Source organism: Schistocerca nitens, chromosome 4, assembly GCF_023898315.1.
Source record: "Schistocerca nitens isolate TAMUIC-IGC-003100 chromosome 4, iqSchNite1.1, whole genome shotgun sequence".
Lineage (NCBI taxonomy): Eukaryota > Metazoa > Arthropoda > Insecta > Orthoptera > Acrididae > Schistocerca > Schistocerca nitens.
In genome coordinates this window covers 405,565,922-405,586,483 of record NC_064617.1, presented here as the reverse complement: position 1 = coordinate 405,586,483, position 20,562 = coordinate 405,565,922, and positions in this window count along the sequence as shown.

Sequence of the window (20,562 nt, the reverse complement as noted above, 5' to 3'; positions counted from 1 at the left end):
CACAAGGTGATAAAACATGAGTCGCCCAAAAGACAATCGTTATAAACTATGTATTACTGTGTGAATGATCAGATGGGTAAAAGATACAGTGCGTTTATTACATTAATACTTATAATTTCTAAAGCCCAGTCTTATTACGAGAAAGGGCGAATTTCTCGTCCCTGCGCTACCTATCAGCGGCACTCCGAAACATTACGCCGCTCGTCAGCAAAGGTTGGATAAGGGCATCGATTATAGATCAGGGCTACGTGGGATATCTATTATCGTAGATAATTCTAAAAATGTAAACGACGTAACAGCCTCGATATTCCGAAATGGAAGAAAGGTGTGAACAATGTGATTTAAGTCAATAAATTTATGACTGTCGTTCTCTACGTTTTTCCACCCGAAACTAAAAGACTCAAATCAAGCAAGCACCCCAGTTGTAAGACTTCTCGACAAATAAGAGTTATTACTCCGAATCTAATACAAAATTAGGTTCGTCAGTCAGTTAGTTTTTTAGTTAATGAGTTCACCCGTTAGTAGGTAGGATGTTTGGTTGGATAGTTAGCTAGTCAGATGATTTGTTTGATAATTAAAAGTTGTTTGGCCTCATGACCACGAAACAAACAAATTATCCGAATCTGTGGAAAAAAAATTAATATCTGGGTCAACATTTGTAAAACTCTAATTCCTCTCTCTCTCAAACCCCACCCTATGGGGAGAGAGGGAGAGTTTTAGTTTTAGCGAATCAAAATTTACGAAGTAAATAAGTATTTTTTTATTTAACCGTAACCATTTTCCACGCAAAAATGAGAACATGGATTTTCTTGAATTACAGTGCCAACTACCAAGAATCGAAACAAATGTTTACGACAAAATGTACGTAGTTTTTTTATGTAGAATCTGATTTTGCAATAAAAATGGGGGTTCCCATTTGAAATTTTAAAGTTGCCTGACGCCCCACCCCCAGAGGGCTAAGGTGGCGGGCTAATTTTAGCACCAGCAGATGTCACCCTCGAAAATAATCAACTTTGGATTCTACACATTTTTTCGTGTGAAGCTTATTTTTCGAGTTATTCTGGTTTGTCAACTTAAAATTTACACCCTGTATATTGAGTCCTCCTATCATATTGAAGTAGTGTGCTACTATTATAAATTTGCTGAATTTGATCTGGAAAAATATATTCTTCACTTGCTGTTTCCATCTTCTCATCTCCCTGTCTGTGCTCTATAAAGGCACTGTTTAAAAGTCTAATAGTGTAAATTTTGTCTCTATTTCACGACCTCTTTCCTTTGCTTTTCTATGAGCTTTGTATATTTCCGTATTTATTTGTGAGTTATCTAAGTTGTTGCTACTTACTTTCAAAGCCTGTAGATATTCGTCGTATCTTTATTACCGTTGCAGACCTGTTTTCCACATCTATGTCTTCTCTATCCTTTTCAACTGTGTAAATATTCCTGATGCATGTTCACTTTGGAATATTAAACCATACTGTCCACAACTATGTGCAGACATATATACATAATAGTCACAATATAAAAGATGGAACAGTAATTTCAAAATACTTCGTAAATGTTAACATAGAAGCTATAGTTTCTGCTAAGAAAACTTGACTTGGTATTAGAAAAAGAATTAGGTGGAAGAATACAAAAGAAAAGGAACTAAACAGAGACTGGAAAGCATGAATCTCGAGATTAGTATGTATGCAGTCACAGGTACAGAAAATATCACATGAACACGTTACAGTCTGGCGAAAAACAGAAGGGCTTTGTATATTCGAAGTCCGTCATAACGTAACAAAGCAGGAGCTCTGGTTGAATGGGACACCTTCAACTTCATAATGTAATTATCAGCTTCCTGTCTGCGCGAAATTTTCGGAACCAGAAAGTGCTTCTAATTACCTATTGGATCGCTGGTGAGTGTAATCCTTTTTGCCAAATGAAAGGCGTCAGTCCTCTGCCCATTCTCTGATGCATTTATTACGCTTCTTTTAAGATCACAGCATGGGTTTCCATACCAGCTACTCATTCAGATGGCAAAGTATGTTTTGTCACGTGTTGTTCGAAGGGAGTTTGAACTTTAAATTCCTTCAGCTTGTCTAGAAGTCAATGTTTCTAATTCTCATTAACTTCTTGAATTTCAGACAACTGTTTCTTATCGCTAGATCATGGTAACTTCTATAAAACTTGCAGTTCTTTTCTGTTAAATCGTTCTTTTATCAAGTGACATTCTGTCTCATATATTTTTGATGCTCTGGTTGCTTCCAAATACACATTCTTCACAAAAGGTAACGAAAAGTTTATTCACGATGAGCACGTGCCAAGGATGGAATTCTATTAATGTTTCTCGTTTCATTTGCCCCAATAGAACTCTCTTGTTATTTTTTCCATCGACGATTACTTCCAGTGTCCCTCTACCATAAATTTTCATCCCTTTTGACATGATTTACCTCATTAAGAGGTACAAAACAGAGAAATTTATAAAAATCCAAAGTTTCCAAGCCAATGTAAGAAATTTGGCACAATTGTTAAGGAATATTATATGGATAGATTGATACATTTTCATGCTTCCTGAAATTGTATGTTTTAATTACAAGCAACTGAATTTCTCAGCAAGATGAGTAAAAATGTTCCTGTTGAGAAACATCTGTCAGAACGAAATTAATCTGTTTTTGTACAAACTTTGATATACCATTATTACAAATATCTGTGAGACTGACTACTGATATCTTCTTTAGCTACATTTTTATAGCTCTCTAAATTTCTTGAAAAAAAAACCTTAGAACTTTCCTCTTCCATAAATGCCTTGCTTTTATGGTAAATGAAAATTCCTTCCACAGAACGTTTCATTGTAGTATTGACTAAGAGTGTGCCAAATTTAAATACTATAATGTCAATGATATTTGAGGAAATAGGTAAATTAATTAGCCAAAGTGTAAGTTATGTGAAACCTGAATCAAAGGTTTGACTGTGTATGTATTAGGCCTTACCTTATCTGCGTTAACTAATGCAAACAATACGCATTCTCCACTTCATCCAGAAGTAGTCTTTTCTTTACTAGTTCACTTAGGTTAACCTGATTTTCAAATTAAATAACAATACAGTCAGCAACAATAACGTCAACTGCATCAGTTCTCCTGTTATCGACTTCCTTCAGTATCGACAGTGTGCACGATCCTATACCAAATCCTAGCCTCTGTAGAGTCCATAGTCTGCCAAGATTAGCACAGTTGAAAACTAAACAAGTATCATACGATGCAACTTCATGAGCAGTTGTGGAAATAAATGTTGTCCTGGGGCATGGTTTTCCAATCAGAGAGTAGTAACTTTCATTAGGATTTAGAGTTTTTCCATGAACACACTTTTGCAGAGATCTGCATCTGCTAAACACCGAAACATTCCCCACAAAAAAATGGTTCAAATGGCTCTGAGCACTATGGGACTCAACTGCTGTGGTCATAAGTCCCCTAGAACTTAGAACTACTTAAACCTAACTAACCTAAGGACATCACACACATCCATGCCCGAGGCAGGATTCGAACCTGCGACCGTAGCGGTCGTGCGGTTCCAGACTGTAGCGCCTTTAACCGCTCGGCCACTCCGGCCGGCCATTCCCCACACTGTGACTGCATAAAACTGGGTGAAAACACTACAGGAACAAGGGGTGTGGCCCTGTGCAAGCTTTTGTTAATCATTATTTTTCTCACACCTATACGTGGAACTGGAGCGTGACATTCAGGAACTGAAATTTAAATACCGTGTAGAAAATAAATATATTTCATAATTTTGGTCGCTTTCACATACATCCCCTCGTAACAGTAACATACCCTTCTTTAATTATATTGTTATGCGCATCTGTGGCTGGCATCTCTACATATATAATTAAAATGTCTTTTGGATTGTACGAACTGTCCTGTAATAACATTAGTGTTAAATGTTGCTATCGAAATAACAGCAGATCGGGAAAATGTGCAACCCAGTAGAATTTGGCTCAAACGCATGTCTAGAGGATGGTTACATATAGCTCCATTTATCTCTTTTGGACAACTTGTAGAATCGTTAAATATTAATTCACTTTCAAGCAATTTTTTGAGACTTGTAAAAGATTGCAACATTTGAAAACGAAATTAAGAAGATACGATAGTTAGTTAAGTGGAGACGAAAAGCATTTATGGTAGAAACTGAACAAAATTTATTTTAATAAATAAGACTGAACTCACTTGCAAATGACGGTGGGAAGAATTCGTCAGCAAGGTTCATATTCGCACGCAGTAAAGCTAACAGTACTTCAGATCTGAACAAAGCGAATTCCCATACAAAACTTCCAAATACACGTGAGCACAGTTTCAAAGCCCGAACACGATAATCGGAAATTAATGTACATTACTCAGTTCCATAGTCATTAAAAAATGGTCATATAACCTTAGAATAACATGTGTTTAATTTTTCATCAGCACTACTAGTCCGCGAGAAATTATTTTAAACAGACCCTACACTTAATTGCAACAGAACGACACACTGCGTAAACGTTTCAGCTACCTTTGGAACACCCATCGAAAGATAAAGTTCTCACAGTCTGTGTACAGATAGCACTCATGAATGATGAACAGAGTTCAACACACAACGTAAAACCGAAGATCTTTCGCTTTCGGCGTTGCTGATAAACTGCAGAAAATCTTCAATGCTGGATGTTCCGACTCCATCATCGAGACCACGACAATGACCCCAGCACAAAAGATCGTGCAACACTTGCACATCTTCGTTTTATTGCGTCGCTGACATCAGACGGCCTTTTTGGTCATAAAGGAAATTCGACCATTCAAATTTTGCAAATGAAACATTAAAACTACAAATCTACTGAGTTGCCCTCTTTCTTGCGGTCGTTTTCCAAGTACAAGCTGCATTATACACCTGTAGGTCTCCCTTGTGTTTGACAAAATACCTACTGAAACGTTTTACAAGATTGAAAATGTTATATATATATATATATATATATATATATATATATATATATATATATATATATATATATATATATTATAAATTAACATAGTAGTAGAGTGACAATTTATTCTGAATCTTCTTTCAACGACCTTCCTCCTAGTACTCTCTGAATCTACAGCACATGCGCCATACTGTCATGGCATGAGGCCTTTACTAATGGCTGCTTTAAATACACTTAAGGAGAGATTGTATACCCTATACTGCCAAAGTTAAATTATTGAACTTGGTAACCTATCATCTCCGAAAGTTGATAAGAGATCATCTACCAGTTTTCCATAATTAATAAGCTTTTAGATGTACTGAACTAGAAGTGTGATGTGATATTTTTTCTCAAACACTTAATTTTTCTGGCAGAATCTTGTAAATAAACTAATTTAAACTTGATAAATCTTAGGAAATTTTTTAAATTGTGGATCCATGGAACTCAAATGTATAAAAAAGTTTCGAATGTTTGATTACTTTAAAAACGAGTTAATTTTTTAAAAATTTGAAGTTAAGCATATAAGCGATAAAAAGTTTGGCAAAGATTCGAAATCTTGCTTAAAGTTTGTTGGAAGTCGCATAGTTTTCTCATTTTCAAAATATGATCTAGGTGATTTGTGCCCTATTTGAAGTAAAAGCTAGTTTTTAATGAATCTCAGTGTTTCTAATACACAGGATGATCAAAAGTAAGTATAAATTTGAAAACTTAATAAACCACGGAATAATGTAGATAGAGAGGTAAAATTTTTGACACACATGCTTGGAATGACATGAGGCTTTATTAGAACAAAAAAAAAACAAAGTTCACAAAATGTCCGACAGATGGCGAGTGAAAGATCTCTTGCACGCGTCCTTTGGTAATGATCGTGTGCTCAGCCGCCACTTTCGTCATGCTTGGCCTCCCAGGTTCTCAGACCTCAGTCCGTGCGATTATTAGCTTTGGGGTTACCTGAAGTCGCAAGGGTATCGTGATCGACCGACATGTCTAGGGATGCTGAAAGACAACATCCGACGCCAATGCCTCACCATAACTCCGGACATGCTTTACAGTGCTGTTCACAACATTATTCAAAAAATGGTACAAATGGCTCTGAGCACTATGGGACTCAACATCTTAGGTCATAAGTCCCCTAGAACTTAGAACTACTTAAACCTAACTAACCTAAGGACATCACACACACACCCATGCCCGAGGCAGGATTCGAACCTGCGACCGTAGCAGTCCCGCGGTTCCGGACTGCAGCGCCAGAACCGCACGGCCACCACGGCCGGCACACAACATTATTCCTCGACAGCTATTGTTGAGGAATGTTGGTGGACATATTGAGCATTTCCTGTAGAGAACATCATCGTTGCTTTGTCTTACTTTGTTATGCTAATTATTGCTATTCTGATCAGATGAAGCGCCATCTGTCGGACATTTTTTGAACTTTTGTGTTTTTTTGGTTCTAATAAAACCCCATGTCATTCTAAGCATGTGTGTCAATTTGTACCTCTCTATCTACATTATTCCGTGATTTATTCAGTTTTCAAATTTATACTGACTTCTTGATCAGCCGGTATTATCTCCTGAAATATAGGTCGTACAGCGATATAACTTTTTAGATACTTTGGGTCATATACGTTGCGAATACAGTTAGTAGTACAGAAGCGATAAATTAAAACGTCATGCCTGCTGTGTTGCGAATACAGTTAGTAGTACAGAAGCGATAAATTAAAACGTCATGCCTGCTGTTAAAGCTATACTGCGCGCTATTTTAAGCAGACGCTAAGTTTTCAGGCCTATAAGTGCCTACGGTGTCATATCTCCTTAACTCTTGGTTTTACAATAATATGGTAGACGTAGATGCTGTCTACCAAATGTGTAGCGAATAGAGTTGGTAGTAAAGTACAATTAAATTCAAATGTCTTGTATTACGTATCATTTTATTTTGAGTCATTTATACGCATTTTTCATATCTTTGATCGTCGGCCTAGCTAGATTCCAGAAACTCTCTATCGTAATTCAAACATAGTCATAGTCATTTTTGTTCTACTCTTTAACTATTAAAAAATAAGAAATGCATATAAGCTATTTTACGAACCTCGCTGCTGCGATAGATTTTGCTTAGGCCTTACTTCAGCATTAGAGCTTATTGAATTAATCAGATAATACACATATCCTGAGAATTATTCCAAGTCTAAAGTTTAATTTATTATTGCAATACGGCTATGCGGAATGCATTCTAATATAAGTTCACAACGGTGAATGAAGTCATAGATAATTGCCGTTAACAATACGTGTGAATTATTTGCTTATGCTCATCGCAAATTTATAAAAGGGGAAACGATGACAATCCAAAGAGAGTGATCAACTTACAACTCATGTGACAATTTCGTGCTCTCATATGGAAGGCTATAATTTCATAGTGGTTATTCAGACTAGGTTTTACCTGCCAAATAATCTCTACAATAATTAGAAATCTTTTCCAATGGCAATTCCGCCTTATACGACGGGTGCTATTGTCGTACTCAGTAGGGGCACGCAGAAACGAAAACCAGTTTTCGCTTCTCCCGTGGTAGTCGAAATTTTATAATAGTGCTCGACAAGAACTATTCTAAAATGGCGTCCAATGATGAAGATGTAAATTAAAGACGATTATTTGAAGTTTAATGATACAAGTATTTGTTTTATGTTCCATGTACCAACAAAAGCCAAATGTACGAGCGGAGACCATTTAAAATATTTTACAACGAGAGGAGAAAGGATTTCGCCGGTAAAGCAGAAAAACGGCAAATTTAAATTCCAGTTTTTCCATACACACTAACTTGCAGTCAGAGAGCTAATTAGGATAACGCAAATTCCAGATCAGTAGATGTGTGTACGGAGTGTGTGTAGCTACATTCAGTGACGAATTTGTCCTAATTTTTGCTGATGATTTGCGTGTTCTCACAACGGTTAGTTCAGGAGCCACTCCATTGGTTTTCAGTACCAAATGTGTGACTTTGCAATGATTGCTGTTAATAAATTGTGAAAAGCGATTAAATATTAACATCCACTGTCTATCGAAAAAGAGCCGTTTTATTTAGTAGATCTGTAGTAACTCCAGGATATGGTAAGAACTCGATCTCAGATTAAATAGCAATGGATGTGAACAAGACTCATAATCTGCCGAACGATGCAAAAATTAGAATCTGTATCATTAATGATGAAGATAATGTCATCTGAGTTGACAAAAAAGTCACTATCAGAAGGCATTGTTACAGAGTGAGCAAGCAGTGTTACAGAATTAACAGACTACATCTGAGTTGACAGAATTGTCACAAAGTCAAGATAAAATGATTGAAAATCAGGACACTACCGGGTCCTCAACCGAAAACCTAATCGTAAAGCAAGATGTCCAATTTACTGCAAGCGGTAGAGAAACTCTCCGCCAACGGTAACAAAATGAAGCATACCCAATATGCTTCACCTGGAACTGTCCGTATTGATCCGCGAGATGCATAATATAGAAGCAATTTTTTTGTGACTGTAAACAGCTACATTCACAGTATCTTTTAAATTTTGACTGATTTTGCGTTTGTTTTACGTCCTGACTACTGAGATGGCTCCATGATGTATTATTCCGTAAAGATGTAACCTATATTTCTGTACATCTGACATTGTGTACGCCTTTTTATGGAATTCAGTGGAATATTTATGACCGTAAATGACTATGTACAGAATTCTTTTGAACTTCAGTGTCTTATGCTCCTTGTTTCATGGCTTTGACTGCCTCGATGGGTCAATGCTTTAGATCTTTTCATGTAACTTATACATTTTTCTCTTGCTTTACGTATTATGTACCATACTTTACTTGTTATCTTGTTGGTAACTTGGTCATCTTCATCTGGGTTCTCTGAACATCTTACGACAGTGGTCTTACATGCACGCCAGTATTTTGTATTAACTAGTCGCTGTCACCACTCAGAAATTGTCTTCTGTTGAAACGTGCACATCGATACCTCCACATAGTTTTAATGGCAAATAACGGCGTCACTCAAGCAGTACATTCAGTGTCACTACAATCTAGTAGCAATATGCAATATTTGTCACGTATATCTACACTATGTGATCAAAAGTAATCGGTTCCCGGGTTCGGTTCCCGGCGGGGTCAGGGATTTTCTCTGCCTCGTGATGACTGGGTGTTGTGTGATGTCCTTAGGTTAGTTAGGTTTACGTAGTTTTAAGTTCTAGGGGACTGATGACCATAGCTGTTAAGTCCCATAGAGCTCAGAGCCATTTGAATTTTGAACCATCAAAAGTAATCGACCACCCCCAAAACATACGTTTTTCATATTAGGTGCATTGTGATGACACCTGCTGCCAGGTACTCCGTATCAGCGACCTCAGTAGTGAATATACATCCTGAGAGAGCAGAATGGGGTGCTCCGCCGAACTCACGGGCTTCGAACGTGGTCAGGTGATCGGGTATGACTTGTGTATACGTCTGTACGCGAGATTTTCACACTCCTAAACGTCCCTGGGTCCACTGTTTCCGATGTGATGGTGAAGTGGAAACGTGAAGGAACACGTACAACACAAACGCCTACAGGCCGACCTCGTCTGTTGACTGACAGAGATTGCTGACAGTTGACGAGGGTCGTAATGTGTAATAGGCAGACATATATCCAGATCATCATACAGGAATTCCAGATTTCATCAGGGTCCACTGCAAATACTACGTCAGTTAGGCGGGAGGTGAGAAAACTTGAATTTCATGGTCGAGCGGCTGCTCATAAGCCACACATCACGCCGGTAAATGCCAAACGACGCCTCGCTTGGTGTAAGGAGCGTAAACATTGGACTATTGAACAGTGGAAAAACGTTGTGTGATGTGACGAATCACGGTGCACGATGTGGCGATCCGATAGCAGGGTGTGGGTATGGGTATGGCGAAAGCCCAGTGAACGTCATCTGCCAGCGTGTGTAGTGCCAACAGTAAAATTCGGAGGCGGTGGTGTTATGGTGTGGTCGTGTTTTTCATGGAGGGGGCTTGCGCCCCTTGTTGTTTTGCGTGGCACTATCATAGCACAGGCCTACATTGATGTAAGCACCTTCTTGCTCCCCACTGTTGAAGAGCAAGTCGGGGATGGCAATTGCATCTTTCAACCGATCGAGCAACTGTTCATAATGCACGTTCTGTGGCGGAGTAGTTACACGAAAATAACATTCCTGTAATGCACAGAGTCCTGACTTGAATCCTATTGAACATCTTTGGGATGTTTTGGAACGCCGATTTTGTGCCATGTGTCACCGACCAACATCGATACATCTCCTCAGTGCAGCACTCCGTGAAGAATGGGTTGCCATTGCGCTAGAAACGTTCCAGCACCTGATTGAAGCTGGCCGGAGTGGCCGAGCGGTTCTAGGCGCTTCAGTCTGGAACCACGCGACCGCTACGGTCGCAGGTTCGATTCCTGCCTCTGGCATGGATGTGTGTGATGTCCTTAGGTTAGTTAGGTTTAATTAGTTCTAAGTTCTAGGGGACTGATGACCTCAGAAGTTAAGTCCAATAGTGCTCAGAGCCATTTTGAACCTGACTGAACGTATGCCTGCGAGAGTGAAAGCTGTCATCAGGGCTAAGGGTGGGCCAAAACCATACTGAATTCCAGCATTACCGATGGAATGCGCTGCAAATTTGTATGTCATTTTCAGCCAGGTGTCCGGATACTTTTTATCACATAGTGTACATATCGGCTGCAGGCCAGTACGTATTCCACATCCAGCGGCTGTCGCAGCTCTGAAATCCTCTTCTGCTGGATGGGGCACGTCGATATGACAACGTTGTCTCTATGGGATTCATTAGCGTCACTTAACCATCATCTGCTGCCGTACAATCCACATGTTTGCGATAAATCCCCACAAATGGCTGTCATTGTTCTCACAACAGATTATGATTAGTTATCTCTTTTATATGTACTTTTATCACAAACTGGCGAAATGCCGTTTATAGCAGGTACATTATATAATGTAATGCACCTATTTCTTCAATGGTTATTAGCTGTCGTGTAACCATTCTGTATATAAATTGCTGTAATGACTATTTTACGTTCTGTATGGCTTTTGCTTGTGCAATTCGATGTGCAGTGGGTGAAGCATTGAGTGTTTAAGCAACAGATTAGCGGTTGACATTTGTTAAGATATAACAGCCGCTCCATTCACCGCTCCGCCTACTATATGGGTATAATTTCTTCTTTTAATACTTGTTATAGCTGACGTATTTTACATGTTACTACTATTTTCAGACTCCCTTTAGATCCATTCTATAATCATATTTCAGTATGACGTCTGAAGTTGGTCAAAAATCGATCGAAACCGGTTACCAAAAAATAATGTTTTTTGCGGGTTAGACTGTTTGCCCTCGTTAAAAAAGGAAAAATCGCTGCGATACCAATTGTAGTAATAAGGGTAGCAATTTGTATAATAAATTGATACTCGGGTATGTGAAAAAGAATAGGCAAATAAACAGAGAATATTTAGATAAATGTATTAACAAAACAAGTTACAAGGACAATCCAATAACACACCAGAAAGTGTTACTGATTTTATAGTCCAAGTTAACTGTGTAGTTAAGAGAAAAACCTATCACGGTACCGTAACCTAACTCAGAAGAATTCCGCGCAGTGTTAGGTTCCGCAGCTTTAATTCACGAGTGCGCAAACACAGTATCTAGCAATGGTAAATTAAGTGACCAGGGAATTAGGAACAAAAGCATAGGGTGAATCATAATGTTCCGCAAAGTGGACCCGGAGATCGACAGAACAGTATCAACAACAGTAATCATAATAATTACAGCAGTCACATCAACAAACGTGAACAAAGGCATTGGTGCCTACAGGTTTTATTTGGATACGGTAATGTCAATAGTAATAGTCAGTGGCAGCCGCACCCACAAAGTAATCCGGTTAAACAGAACCGGCGTAGCATAGTTCAGATGAGCGATGCGACGGACGCTGTTAGCTGTTTGTCTACATCAAACCAGGGGAACGACCACCGACTGCAGCAAGCACCGATATGGTGGTCGTAGAGTTGAATAGAGGCAGTGATTAACGTATCAAATTGGTCCGATACGATCATTGTAATGACATCAGGAACGAGTTGCACTCTGACGCCAGCCGGTGGGGCCGAGCGGTTCTAGGCGCTACAGTCTGGAACCGCGCGACCACTACGGTCGCAGGTTCGAATCCTGCCTCGGGCATGGATGTGTGTGATGTCCTTAGGTTAGTTAGGTTTAAGTAGTTATAAGTTCTATGGGACTGATGACCTCAGAAGTAAGTCGCAGAGCCATTTGAACCACTTTTTTTTTGTACTCTGACGTCGAAAAGTGCAATAAACTATGTGTAACGGTGTTACAGTCAGTAATCAGAGGCGTATGTAGCCAGTATCATAACTACAGTGGTTATGGACACAGGAGATGTGGTAAATGAATTCTCTAATAGCTTGCACGAGAAACCGGGCGAGAAAATGCATGTAACTGCTGTAAATTCCATCATGATATTTAACAACATCGAGCTGTTGTTTACATTTACTTAGAGGTTTAATTTGAGTCTGCGAACTTTCTGAACATTGTTAAGCGAGTGCACGCTATACTTACATGAATTGTTAAGCTAAAATGTGTGATTACTCTGGTCTTCATTCTTGTGCAAAATTGACGTATTTAACAGATAATGTCCTTTGCATAAATGCAGTATTATTGCATGCCACCATATTAGAATTCAGATCAATTACACAGATTTTATGTAATGCTATGGAAATAATACTATTGGAAACAAGGAGACTTATAAATCAGTTTCAAGAACTATCTTTCTTGCTAAAAAGTTAACTATTTATTTCAGGATTGAGTGAAAGCCATCCTCGACCTGTCACTAATCTCTATAGACATTTGGAATGTGTGGACATTGGTTTGATACCACGAACCTGACTACGGTAAAATTCTGTAATGGAAGACTGTCATCCACAACGGAATTGTTTCCCCTTTCTGTTAAGTTTTTCTTGGACGGACTTACCTTACCAGTTTCCAGACACGTGTATTGTCATTACACAACGACAAACTCCGAGTGATTTATAGAGAGTTTTTCACATAAACCTTCGAGTTACAGGATCGCAATGTATTTAATAGAGAGATTGCCGAGCAGCAGAAGATTCCTCGCTGGATCTGCGTAATTCGTTGCATTATATTCAACACAAATTACCGGTGCCATATAGTAAGTGCACAATAGATTGCTACAGATTTAAAAGAGGAACATTTTTTTTGTAAAACTACCTAAAGTCATTTGAAGAAATTTAATTACGAGATTCAATTTCAATTATTTGGTTTTCAGTTCAGAGATTTATTTATTTTATTTCAAACAAATTAGCTTCCATTTCTGAAGTTATCCCTTTCGAAAGTTAATTTACTGTCTTTCCAGTGAATAACTGTAAAATGCTGGGACCGACAGTCTCTAAGTCACGGAAGTTAGGGTGGCAGGTCCGCGTACCAATCACACTTGCAAAAGGTAGCCATACTACACACTTTTTTAGTGGTAATATTTTTAATTGTTGACTGCATCGCAGGCACAGAATTTCTCCAAGAAGGGGACGCAACACCTGGCCTTTCTTAGGGGCAATACCACATGATTATTAACGGAGGCAGTGTATAGATAGATCTGTTAAAATCTGAAGCAGGGCATGGTAAATATTCCCAGGATTGAAGGTTAGAATAATATGCAACGAGATCACTTATGCAGATGTGAAACTACCGGTACTTGTTACTGCGACCCATGTGCAGGAGCAGATAGTATAAGAATAACGCACTCATCACAAAGAAGCCACGAGCAAGCCAAAACCTTGACAAGTGGTCTGCTCAAGTACGCCAAAGTATTTGAAAAGAGGCCAGGGCTTCGGCTACCTTAGGAGAAGTAGGCAAATCTTAGGTGTGTCGCGATTTTAAGTTTCAAAATTACAGTACGAGAGTGTGGCGTGAGAGAGGAACACTGAAAGTAGAAACCTATATAATAAAGATGCAGAATAACAGCTGCATGTAGGACAGTCATCGAGTTAAAGTTAAAGAGAGTACGAATGCTCATTTTTCGATGTAAAAGAAAAATAGGTCTGCAATAGCACCGATAATCTACACTCCTGGAAATGGAAAAAAGAACACATTGACACCGGTGTGTCAGACCCACCATACTTGCTCCGGACACTGCGAGAGGGCTGTACAAGCAATGATCACACGCACGGCACAGCAGACACACCAGGAACCGCGGTGTTGGCCGTCGAATGGCGCTAGCTGCGCAGCATTTGTGCACCGCCGCCGTCAGTGTCAGCCAGTTTGCCGTGGCATACGGAGCTCCATCGCAGTCTTTAACACTGGTAGCATGCCGCGACAGCGTGGACGTGAACCGTATGTGCAGTTGACGGACTTTGAGCGAGGGCGTATAGTGGGCATGCGGGAGGCCGGGTGGACGTACCGCCGAATTGCTCAACACGTGCGGCGTGAGGTCTCCACAGTACATCGATGTTGTCGCCAGTGGTCGGCGGAAGGTGCACGTGCCCGTCGACCTGGGACCGGACCGCAGCGACGCACGGATGCACGCCAAGACCGTAGGATCCTACGCAGTGCCGTAGGGGACCGCACCGCCACTTCCCAGCAAATTAGGGACACTGTTGCTCCTGGGGTATCGGCGAGAACCATTCGCAACCGTCTCCACGAAGCTGGGCTACGGTCCCGCACACCGTTAGGCCGTCTTCCGCTCACGCCCCAACATCGTGCAGCCCGCCTCCAGTGGTGTCGCGACAGGCGTGAATGGAGGGACGAATGGAGCCGTGTCGTCTTCAGCGATGAGAGTCGCTTCTGCCTTGGTGCCAATGATGGTCATATGCGTGTTTGGCGCCGTGCAGGTGAGCGCCACAATCAGGACTGCATACGACCGAGGCACACAGGGCCAACACCCGGCATCATGGTGTGGGGAGCGATCTCCTACACCGGCCGTACACCACTGGTGATCGTCGAGGGGACACTGAATAGTGCACGGTACATCCAAACCGTCATCGAACCCATCGTTCTACCATTCCTAGACCGGCAAGGGAACTTGCTGTTCCAACAGGACAATGCACGTCCGCATGTATCCCGTGCCACCCAACGTGCTCTAGAAGGTGTAAGTCAACTACCCTGGCCAGCAAGATCTCCGGATCTGTCCCCCATTGAGCATGTTTGGGACTGGACGAAGCGTCGTCTCACGCGGTCTGCACGTCCAGCACGAACGCTGGTCCAACTGAGGCGCCAGGTGGAAATGGCATGGCAAGCCGTTCCACAGGACTACATCCAGCATCTCTACGATCGTCTCCATGGGAGAATAGCAGCCTGCATTGCTGCGAAAGGTGGATATACACTGTACTAGTGCCGACATTGTGCATGCTCTGTTGCCTGTGTCTATGTGCCTGTGGTTCTGTCAGTGTGATCATGTGATGTATCTGACCCCAGGAATGTGTCAATAAAGTTTCCCCTTCCTGGGACAATGAATTCACGGTGTTCTTATTTCAGTTTCCAGGAGTGTATTTTGCAGTAAATAACATTTTTGTTGATAACAGTAACAATAATAATAGTTATTACTGTTATGTAATTAATAATGATAAAAATCTACAACCGTTCACCCAAGAATCTGACTTGGAGCAAGAAATGTAAATAATATGATTAATAATAAGCTAGACTACACGTATACAAATTTCGCAATCGACAGTCTAACCTTTGCGAATGATCTAGTATGCTTTTAAGACTTTACAGATACGGCTGAAACACCGTTTAACTAACTGAAGACACAGGCAACGAACGGGGGGCTTCAAATATTCTTTGTGAAGACCAATTTTATGACAAGCAGAAAAGAACTGGAAGTTTGACAAGGAAAACCTAAGATGGAAGAAATGTTTAAATACTTAGCTGAATGGGTGGGGCCTGACCTACCAGAGAAAGATCTTTCGCATCACGCATTAACAAAATGATAATCGCCTGTCAACAACTGCGGGAGTCTACAATACGAGATCGACATCCTTAAACGTCACAATCAGACACTGCCTGCCCTTTTATTACTCATATACTGGAGCCCCGGAATCCGACAGACACTGTTACAATGAACAAGGAAGGTCTAATGGATAATCTTGTTGAAAAAAAAAAGTTCGGTCCCATCAAAGAAGGCGTCACGACCACGAACTATACAAAGACATGGAGGAGATAAGCAACACGTTTCGGAGAAGGTTTGCCTTTTATGGTCACGTAACGCAAATGAGCCCAGGAAGGCTGTCTTAAAGGATATTAACCTAGCCGGACTTAGTGGCTGAGCGGTTCTAGGCGCTACAGTCAGGAACCGCGCAACCGTTGCGGTCGCAGGTTCGAATCCTGCCTCGGGCATGGATGTGTGTGATGTCCTTAGGTTAGTTAAGTTTAAGTAGTTCTACGATCTAGGGGACTGATGACCTCACAAGTTAAGTCCCATAGTTCTCAGAGCCATTTGAATCATTTTTTTGATATTAACCTACTTTCAAGATAAGAAAATCAAAGGGGCATGGTTCACAGAACTGAACTCTATAAAGATCTGCGAGAACTGAAATTTCTCTGAAGGCCATGCAAAAGCGTGATCTGCTTACGGAAAAAATACTTAGCACAAACGTTTCCAGCTAAAGCCGAAGCTGAAGACAGAGAAGGCGTGGACGCAAGGGAGAAAAGAACAACACCAAAATCGAATGAAGGAGCATTGAGCGACAACTAAAGCTCGGAAAAAGGGGAAGGTGAATTGACGTAGTTCCTAGCTGGCGGATACTGAGAAGAAGAAGAAGCAGATTATTAATAAATAAGGAACAGGTTTTGTGGCGTCCGAAATCTACAATCATTGTTTCGTGTTCTGAAGCATGCAGTAATATCCACTGTATAATTGTGTAATATAATAGTGATACATAATACTCAATTACTTTCCAAAGTTTACGTCATTTTTTACGACGTAGGGTTAATAAATCTGAGAGAAATAAAACTAATCAGTTCTTTAAAAACCGATTATATGTCTGTTGTAATAAAGAAGTTTAATTTGTCGTAAAATGTAAAATACAAAGAATTCAAATAGCATTGTTATTCAGAAACTGATGCGTGAGAAGTTCAGTATTGAAATTCACCTCTGAGGAACTGTCATCACTAATTTCCCGTGCCTGTACCGTATGGAATTTCATCGACTTGTTCGGGTATTTGATCCCTGAAGAAGCCTCTTGGTTTTAAATAGCAGTACATGTACCATCCGCAAGATTCAGGTAGTAGTTTTACGAAATACGGATGAGTAGCGTTAAGCCGCATTGAATTTACAATTATTGTGCTCAAAGTTTTTTATGTTAACGATTTCCAGCACGGTGGAATCGTATTTGAATTGAAGCTTCTTATTTGTTTCATAAATTACTAATTTTTTTCTTGGCTAAATCATTCGTTTGGAAAATACGAAATCTGATGTTATTAAGAAATGTGCACTGCCTTATATCACATATAGAGCAGTAAACTCTTGAACCGCCTTAGTTTTTTCGTCGACGAAAATTTCTGCATCATCCGTTACCGACGCAGAAGTTCTTTTATAGGTTTCGTTTTTGGAAAACAATGTAGGTCTGACTTTTGCTTTATTGTAGAAAGCAACAGCGTTATCTCAGTTTATAATTGCGTGGAATTCTGGTAGTCTTAGACGTAAAGAGGATCCCTACATCGGTACTAATTCTGTGCAGTTGATGCAGCTAACGTATTTATTATTTTTGTCGTAACTACTAAACCTGACAACCAAGTTTGGGGTTCAGAAACATTAAACATATTAGCCAGCAAAATTTTCAGTTCCTCAGTATATTAATGTTTTACTGAAATTTTAGGTTCATGGCACTTTGCTAACAGGAAATACAAATCGATTATCTATTTCTTCATGTTGACATTCATAATCTTTCCCTTTTCGATTTTTACATCTTTATCTGAGAAGAGTAGCACTGACTTCCAACGGTTATAAAAGCTTTATTCGTTTGCAAAGTTGATTCCAAACGGTCATTCTCCCAATAATCGTCTGAGAACTTTACCAACGCCTCCTTAAAACTATAATTCTTAGGACTTAACGAAAAACTGTTAGGTCTAGGTTGCAGAGATCCTGTAATTCTATATATAATATCAAACCAGTGTCGATTTCGTCTTCAGAATACTTGTCTGAAGACGTTAAATAGCTGTCACATATAGTAATTATCTCTGCAGCGTGACAGAGTTTAGTGATAGCAGGTGCGGATAATTTACGAACGATTTGCAGCAAAGAGAATCCGATTTTATATAAGAAGTAAAATCCATCTACTATTACAACGTCGATTTGTACTGGCTGCACCACGTGGACTTGCCTGCTTTTTAACACTTTACCGGTACATCAGGAAAGAGCAGTTCACATTGGTGCTAGTGGATATGTCAGTCTTCTACATTTTTTTCCAAGGCTAATTGCGAGTAACTGAGCATTGCTCCTGTTTTAGCAGTGCTTGTTTATCTTTATTTACCTGACCTTTGGAGGTGCTCTGAGGCGCGAAATTAAGAACTTGGTTGCGTGATATCGATTTCTCAAATCTTCGGTAACAAAATTGCATTGAGAAGTAAAAGTTAACTTTCGTTACTTTCCCACTGACTTAACAGTAAGCAGGAAATCAGTAATATCTGAAAATACTGCTTTACCAATAGAAATGTTGTATAAAAGGTTTTTAGCAATACTATCATTAAATGTAATGACCATATTTTTAATCGTGCTAATAATACTGTGATAGAGATGCACTTTCCGAACTAGACGGCTACATGATTGTTCGGTTCTGCTGTCACTGACGTAGAAAGAAAATTGCGAGAACCCTAATATTCACCTACGTTTCCTAAGGCAACCGTATGCTGTTATGTTCGCAATAGTGTTATTAGCATGTTACATACGATTATGTAAGGAAACTATGAGGATAATTTAGTTACAAATGCTTAATTGTTTCTACCTGGCAACCTTTCATTATTGCATGGAAAAACGTAGGCAACTTACTTTGGCGTTTTCTTTAATCTTTTGCTAAATGTTGTAGGAAACTGTACCAGAGAAACTATCGAAAAAAATTTCATTAAATAATTTTTAATCAAAAAACAGTGGAGTGATATGGGACGGCTACCACTGCACGTTTTGTCTATCTCTACATTACATTCTACAAAATATACGTTTTTTAGGACGTCGGTGAAGAAAGTTTAAGCCGAGACTTAAACCTATGAGGAAAGCAATTTTAACATTAAGTGATAGAACTACTGAGAGGAAGAATTACTTTGATAGAAGATCGGGAAAGCTACAAAGATCTGGAGTATGAGAGGAGGTACTACTGAGGGACCATCCTAAATATACTCTTCTCTGTACGAAAAATAAGAAATGGCAAATTCTATACATTGGTTTCATCAGAACAACTATCACACTCCATGCAGGGCATATAGATTACGTTATTGTTCAACAGGTAAGATGAGAGGATTGTATCCTCACAAGGATATCTCGATAAATGTATGCCTGTAAATATACATTATACGGACACTTAAGTTCATTTTATATGTATACTTGGTGGACAGGAGTTAACATAAGTAAAGTAGACTATTATCGGTGATATTAATGCAATAGGAACACCAACAGTTACGCAACTATGTTGGGAGAAGAAAGCTGTATACAAACCTTTAAATCATTTATATACAGGTCATGCGTATAATGTAGGTGTATAAAGCAACGGTACTAAGCATTCTACACATTCAGCGAGAAGAAAGTACAGTATAATATTTGCGTATAAGTGTGTGTAGTGAGCTAAATGTATATTTTTACTACCAAGGGAACTCTCTCTTATGTGTTCAGACTGAAGGTTAAGGAAGTAACCTCTTACAACTATGAAAATGACACTGTTGTTATTGTTGTGGTCTTCTGTCCAGAGACTGGTTTGATTCAGCTCTCCATGCTATTCTATCCTGTGCAAGCTTCTTCATCTCCCAGTACCTACTGCAACCTACATCCTTCTGAATCTGTTTAGTGTATTCATTTCTTGGTCTCCCTCTACGATTTTTACCCTCCACGCTGACCTCCAATACTAAATTGGTTATCCCTTGATATATCAGAATATCAACCGATCCCTTCTTCTAGTCAAGTTGCGCCACAAATTTCTCTTCTCTCCAATTCTATTCAATACCTCCTCATCAGTTATGTGATCTACCCATCTATTCTTCAGCATTCTTCTGTAGCACCACATTTCGAAATCTTCTATTCTCTTCTTGTCCACATTATTTATCGTCCACGTTTCACTTCCATACATGGCTACACTCCATACAAATACTTTCAGAAACGACTTCTGACATTTAAATCTATACTCGATGTTAATAAATTTCTCCTCTTCAGAAACGATTTTCTTGCCATTGCTAGTCTACATTTTATATCCTCTCTACTTCGACCATCATCAGTTATTTTGCTCCCCAAATAGCAAAACTCATTTACTACTTTAAGCATCTCATTTCCTAATCTAATTCCCGCAGCATCACCCGATTTAATTCGACTATATTCCATTATCCT